Raw genomic sequence first — 7,979 nt, 5'->3', positions numbered from 1 at the left:
TGCGTTCCCGGTCCGCACAATATCAGTTCCCAATGGGAAACCGGATAAGGATGGTGTAGTTCCTTTAAGAAATGTTACAATGCATTGTCCCTGGACTAGATCAGAATTACGTTCCATTATGATTGAATTCCCGGACCCTAGAAAGGAGTTAGCTAAATGTCAGAAATTTGTTAAAGACTTAGGAAATGCTCACGAACCAACCAGTAAGGATTGGCGGGTAGTGTTGAGGGCGTGTCTTCCTCCCAATACTAACATACAAAAATTTATTGAAGATTGTTTGTTGGAGGAAGATGACACCTTGACTGATGAGATTAACCAATGGAATATAGAACAAATTGTCAAACACTTAGCCATCTGTTTTCCAGTAGTAGTAAATTGGAGTAAGATTTTCACCGTTAAACAAAAGGATAGTGAAACTGCCTCAGATTACTTTGCTAGAGCTATAACAGCGATCGCACGATTTACTGGGATATCCAACATAAGTGAGGATCCACATCACAGAGAGGTAGCTGTAGGAGTACTGATGGACGGCCTTAGAGAAAATTTAAAGACGAGGGTACAAACCACATTACCTAATTGGAGAGGCGTCACGGTAGACTCTCTTAGGGAGTCTGCTGTGGAGCATGACAAGAACCTTTTTAGAAAAAGGGAAGAGAAAAGTGATAAGTTAATGACGGTAAGTATACAGGCTCTAGAAGGGGTGCATACACGACCACCAGCATACAACCCATATAACAGGAAACCTAAAGTGATCAGGTGTTTCAACTGTAACGAGGAATGACATTACAGGAGAGATTGTAAAAAGGAAAGACTCAATACACATAGGGGTGGGTCACATAGATATCCTCCAAGGAGGGATTCACATAGACTAGAAGACTCACATCTACCCGCGCATATTACGGCAGCAAATGCTGCGCGGGAAATCAATAGTCAGCGCTAGGGGTCAGGTCATACCTGTAGTCTACAGCCAGTGAGGTTAACTGAGAGTCAGAGTGAAGAACCAACAATGATAGTTGACATAGCTGGTAGGAAACAAACTTTTCTTGTAGATACAGGGGCGGCCCGATCTGTGATAACCTCTCCTTTCAATCTACAGGTGACGAGTAAAACTATTCCAGCTATGGGGGTAACGGGAAAAGTGTTACGTTATCCTCTAACTAAACCCGCTGAAGTTACTATCGGCCCTCTGCATACTAAGCATTCGTTTCTCTTAGCTGCAGCGGCTCCTACTAACTTGCTAGGGAGAGACTTGTTATGTAAAATGGGATGTGTCATATACTGTACTTCAGATGGTGTGTTCCTAGATATACCCGAGAAGGTTGCACATGAGGTACAGGACATATTGGACACCCCTCAAAGGTTAATGTTACACTCTCCTGTTATAGAACAAAGTCCATCTCAAGTAAAGGGGATGTTGCTGGAAATACCAGGTTCCCTATGGACCAGAGATGGACAGGACACTGGACTGATGGCAAACGTAGCCCCTGTCATGGTCAATCTAAAAAGTGGTAGGATAGCTCCAAAAATCCCACAGTATCCATTAAAACCGGAGGTGGAACTAGGGGTATATCCTGTTATTGAGAGGCTGTTACAACAAGGGATTTTAATTCGTACAGCCAGTACAGCAAATAGTCCCATTTTCCCTGTGAAGAAGAATGGGGGGAGGGGCTATAGATTAGTCCAGGACTAATTAGTCCAGGAGGGGAATTAACAAAGTTGTTGAGAGCCAATTCCCCGTAGTGCCGAATCCAGCCGTCATCCTCATGCAGATTCCACCGTCTGCTAGTCATTTTACTGTCATTGATCTATGTTCTGCTTTCTTCTCAGTCCCTCTTCACCCTGACTGCCAATACCTTTTTGCATTCTCCTACAGGGGAGTGCAATACACATGGACCAGACTACCCCAGGGGTTCATTGACAGCCCCAGTATTTTCTCCCAAGCCTTACATGACTGTTTGCAATCCTTTCAATCCCACAATGGGTCTGTTCTAATTCAATATGTGGACGATTTGTTGTTGTGCTCTGATTCTTTTATATCATGTTTACATGATACTAAATTGTTGTTGCTTCATCTTTCACAAACAGGGCACAAGGTGGCAAAGGATAAATTACAGCCATGTCAGACTAAGGTCAAATACTTAGGACACTGCCTCACTAAGGGGCTAAGACACCTGACAACCGACAGAATTGAGGCCATACAACACATGACCCTGCCGCAGAGCCAGAAGCAGATTCGTACTTTCTTGGGGATGTGTGGATACTGTAGGTCCTGGATCCCAGGTTTTTCTATTCTGGCATTACCATTGCAGGAGCTAGTCTCTTCCTCAAAATCAGAACGTGTTGTACACAAAGAAGAGTCAGAGCAAGCGTTCTTTAATCTTAAAGATAGTCTGACTAGAGCACCTGCATTGGGAATACCTGATTATGAAAAGCCTTTTGAGCTATTTTGTACAGAAGCTGATGGCTGTGCAGCAGGTGTCCTCGCACAGAAACATGGTGACGCTAGCAGACCAGTAGCATACTACAGTGCACAATTAGACAATGTGGCAAGATCACTCCCAACATGTCTCAGAAGTGTAGCAGCAACGGCTCTTCTGGTGAGTAAGAGCAAGGACGTAGTATTAGGACATAATTCAACCATCTATACACCCCATGCTGTATCAGCTCTGTTAAATTCAGCCCAAACCAGACATATTTCTTCAGCTAGATTCACAAAGTGGGAACTAGCCCTGATGGCACCCTCAAACATCACCATCAAACAATGTAGCACCTTAAATCCAGCTACATACCTTCCATATGTGTCTCAAGAGACACAAAGGGTGGGAGATGAGGAGACCCTGGTTGATGATGAGTTAGGCAAGAATACTGACACGCATGACTGTATGGAACACCTGAACCAGACCTTTAGTGCAAGGCCCGACATACGTGACACCCCCTTAGAAAATGTAGATTTTACGTTTTATACAGACGGAAGTTGCCATAGACAAACAGAGACAGGAGAGCTATGTACTGGTTACACTGTTGTAGACGACCAGGATGTGGTAGAAGCTGAACCCCTTGGCCCACCTCACTCAGCCCAGGTGGCGGAACTAGTAGCACTAAGGAGAGCGTGTGAATTGACAGAGGGTAAATCAGCCAACATATATACTGACTCTAGGTACGCCTTCGGGGGAAGTGCACGATTTTGGGGCCCTTTGGCGTCTTAGAAACTTTACGACAGCAGCAGGTACACCAGTGGCACACTCACAACACATAAAAGGACTTCTGACAGCGATACAGTTACCCAGAACAGTAGCCGTCATAAAGTACAAAGCCCATACCTTTGAAGAAGACCCAGTGTCATTGGGCAACAACAGGGCAGACGAAACTGCTAAATGGGCAGCAGGGCAACCTATGACTGTATCGACCGAGACTATGATGGTTTTTCAGACATTAGACATGCAGAAATTAATTGAAATGCAAGATTTGTGTTCCCTGCAGGAAAAGGCGGTCTGGAAGGCGAAGGGATGTGGTCAAGAGTCCTCAGGACTCTGGAGGGACGGACAAGGTAAGCCTGTAGCTCCCCGAACATACTATCCAAGCCTGGCTGAAGCAGCACACGGCCTGACTCACCTGGGTAAAGAAGGTATGCGCAAACTGGTGAGAGCATACTGGTGTGCTCCCGGATTTTCCTCTCAGGCTGGTAAGAAAGCAATGTCATGTCTTACTTGTTTGAGGAGAAATGTTGGGAAAACTATTCCAAATGAGCCATCCCACATCCCTCCTACAGACGGACATTTTCAGGTAATACAAATTGACTATATCCAATTACCACCGTGCAGGAATCTAAAGTATGTGTTAGTGTGTATTGATGTGTTTTCCGGTTGGATAGAAGCATATCCGGCAGCCACTAATACTGCTGTGTTCACTGCAAAGAAAATTGTACAAGACTTTGTCTGTAGGTTCGGTATCCCTAGAATCATTGAAAGTGATAGGTATACCCATTTTACTGGTGATGTCTTCCAAAATATGTGTAAACTCATGGGAATCAGTAGCAGACTTCACACCCCATACCGACCACAAGCCAGTGGTAAGGTGGAGAGAGTAAACGGTACTATAAAGAACAAACTGGGTAAGATAATGGCTGAAACTGGGTTGGCATGGCCTGAGGCTTTGCCGTTGGTCCTCCATAGCATTCGAACCACTCCTAGACCTCCTCTTAATCTGTCCCCCTTTGAGATATTGTTCGGACGACAACCTCATTTGATCGTGAGTCCACAAGACGACTTAAAGTGTAATAATGAAGTGACTGTACAATATCTTATAAGAATGAGTAGACAGCTGAAACAACAACAACAAAAACTAAAAATGCTGTCACCTGGTATGCCAGAGACGAACTGTCATGATGTTGAACCTGGAGACTATGTTATGATCCGCAATTTCTTACGTTCAGGTTGTTTAACAGACCGTTGGGAAGGCCCGTACCAAGTGCTGCTGACCAGTACTACATCACTGAAGGTTGCAGAGAGAGACACTTGGGTCCATTCCACCCACTGCAGGAGAGTCCATAATCCGGAGAAAGTGCAAGACAAAACTCAGACCGACGACATAGAGCTGTCACTTGTGAGCCTGTTCCGGGAGACCTAAAGCCTGCAGTTGAGACACCTGAACCAGAGACGTTGCCTCAGAACTATCTTTCCAGCGATGGAGTGGCGGTTTTTGTTTTTCTTTTGTTCCAGGATTTTCCTTGTTTTTACTTTTTCTAGGACATTCTATTTTTGTGAAGGAGGATGGAGGACGGAGGAGAGTTCTGGGAGTGATACGGATGAAATGGAGGCCGAAGAAAAGTTAATAGGATATCCTGAGCAGCCCATTATCAAACTTGGTCCAGGGGTTATGAAAAGGTCTGCTAGCTCAGGAACTCGGAGGCAGTGTGAGGGGCTATTGTCTGATGAGTATTGTATCTGCAAGTTCTGCAACTCCCTAGTTGAAGAGAGATGCATCCAACGATGCCAGTCCCCCAGTACTCTGAATATAGGCGGGCATCCTTTGGAGGATTATCACTCCCTGGTGGGTAAGGTGCTAAACCAAACCGAGTGTTGGGTGTGCTCTCACGTGCCTCAAGGGCAGCATAACATAGGACTAGTGCCATTCCCTCTAAACATATCCGAAGTACTCGAATTAAGGGGTGGGAGGCCCATAGAAGGGAGGTACAATAACACTAAGTCCCCTAGTCTGACGCTTCGACAATACTCCATAGGCAGATCTTTGCTGTGCCTAAACATATCTCATGCAAAGCGCCTGGAGAATTGGGAGGCTGACCTATCAGATCAGACAACGGCTCGCCACTCTCATTTTAGAGAGAGACTCACAAGGTCACTACTAGGCAGGAATGTTGATGGAAGTCACAAGTTAGGGCGTATAACCAAACATAAGAAGGTATCCATTGGAAAAGTCTCTACAGATAAATGTGAAAATGTCATTAATGCCGACACGTGTCTAGAGCAGATGGAGACACTAGGCATGGGTAGTTTTATCAAAACTCTGTGTGATATAATTCATGGGCATACTGTTCCTTATGTTCTCCCTGATGATGTGTATTTTGTTTGTGGAAGGAAAGCTTATTCCTGGGTGACTCCGAGTTCCAAGGGCTTGTGTTTCTTAGCCAAACTGGTTCCTGAAATCATGACTATTACTCATGAAGAAATGGTTGGTATTCACAAGACTACATCACCACCATACATACACACACAGTATGAACACCGTGGCAAGAGAATTATGATTCCTGGTGAGGAACCCATAGCTACAAAATTGATTAGTGAAACTGCTGGTTTCCAAGTTATGGTTGCTCTAGATCCCACCAGGACCGCTCGGGGAACATTAAGCTTGAAATATATCCAAGACCTAGCTAAATTAGTAGATAATATCACCGAGATGTATGATGACACTTTCAGGTATACTGGAAGGGAGCTACAAGCGTACAAGAAGGAGTTGGTGCAACATAGACTGGTACTAAATTATCTCACCTCTATTACTGGTGGGTACTGTGTTACACTGGCCACCCAGTTCGGTGTCAAATGTTGCACGTACATTACTAATAATACTGATGACCCTAAAGAGGTTCTAGACCGGAAGATGGATGAAATTTTGCAGCTGAAATGGGAATTTTAAAAGAGCCATAATTCTTTGTTATATGAGGTCGGGGAAAAGGTGGCGGGTTGGTTCTCATGGTTGAACCCAGCAAAATGGTTCTCCGGTCTGGGGGAGTGGGTACAGGAAATAATTGCGAGTGTAGGTAAGCTCCTTCTCCTTATACTGGGTGTCATCTTAGCAATTGGTTTAGTTGTCAAATGTGTTCCTACTGTGTTGAAGTGTGGAAAATGGTCTCATAGGAGTCACACTGAGAAAGAGACTGAAAGGGTGGTACCAGATACCGAGATCATGGTCTGTGAAGAAGTATTGTATAATCCTGAACTCGAAACGGTGATTGGGTGATAGTTTATTACACTATCAAAGGGTGGAACTGTCGAAGTCAGCAAATTGGATAAAGTCATTTCAATTAAAAATGGTCTATACCCCGGCGCGGGGAGGGGAAGAGGGACAGGGAAAAAAGCTAACAGTTAAGGGACAAACCAACAACAACAAAAAATAAAAATCACAGAAAAACAACACAAAAACAAAAATGATTTCAGACAAGTAGGCCAATCCGCGTACTTGTATTTAATGCTGAAAATGGAGTACACTTACTTCATCATATAAAAGCAATGTAGGTGTAAGAAAAAAGAATTATTGTAGAAAAGTACAGTCTAATAGTAAAAACCTCTCAAGTTGGAAGTGAATAACTCCTAATATACAAAAAAGCCGGCTGAATAGCTGGATGATTCCAAACAAAAATCAGAAAGTTTGTATGGTGCTTGTAGTTCAGTCCGTGAACCAGACTGTCAAAATGAATGTATAAATCCGTATAAGAAATTGTCCAGAAACAACTGGCAGTATGGAGTATAGGTTTAAGGGCAGTGCACTTACCCTATCCGGGAAAAACATATATCATCCGGGTGTCCAGTTCCTTAAAGCTTTCCTCCCAGTCCGTTGCTCATACAGGGCGAGCCCGCCGGAAGTATGAGGAATTAAAGAGCCGGATTTCCGCGCATGCGCGCTGGAGGTGGTGGCACTGGAACGCCGCAGAGACAGAATAAATGTATAAATATAGAGATATCGCAAAAAGATGTAATTGTGTAAGTTCCTACGCGTTTCACCCAAATTAGGGCTTCTTCAGGGAAGGCTGGCAACACAGTAATGAGTGTGGTCAAAAACCAGGACCTAGATATGCTGTTCACGTTAGTAAATCTCCTTGTTGATAGGATAGATTCTTAATTGACATGCTGAGGACACGCCTCCAAAATTCGCTAATTGTCAAAAACAAGCAACCAACGAGATAAACAAACCAAACAAAAATTGTACAGTTATAGGAATGTATTTAATTCGAAATCAATATTCAAGCCACTTGGTACTAATGTCTTCAGGTTGTAAATGTATTTGGCTTCCTCCTGTGAGATTCTCTTGACATAATCCCCTCCTCTCCAGGGTTTGTTCACTTTATGTATGCCTATGAATCTCAAAAGGGAATGATCATGCTGATGGTACTTAGAAAAATGTTCGGGGACGCTATGCGTCTTCAACTCCTTTTTAATATTCCTTTGGTGCTCCGCTATTCTAGTGGAAAGCTTCCTGATCGTCCTCCCTACATATTGCTTCCCACACGGACACTCTAAAAGGTAAATAATTCCTGCCGTATCACAAGTCAATTTTTCTTTAATTTGAAATTCTTCACCAGTGCTATTTGAAATGTACGAGGTGATTGGTTTTGTGCTTATAAGCTTACTATTTTTACAGGCTGTGCATCTATTGCAAAAATAAAAACCTTTTTTATTTTCGTTAAGCCAAGTATCTTCTCCCTTCTTTTTTGGGGCAATAGTACTGCTTACAAGTTGGGCTTTTAA

This window comes from Mixophyes fleayi, chromosome 4, assembly GCF_038048845.1.
Source record: "Mixophyes fleayi isolate aMixFle1 chromosome 4, aMixFle1.hap1, whole genome shotgun sequence".
Taxonomy (NCBI): Eukaryota; Metazoa; Chordata; class Amphibia; order Anura; family Limnodynastidae; genus Mixophyes; species Mixophyes fleayi.
Note: the sequence above shows the minus strand (reverse complement) of the source record.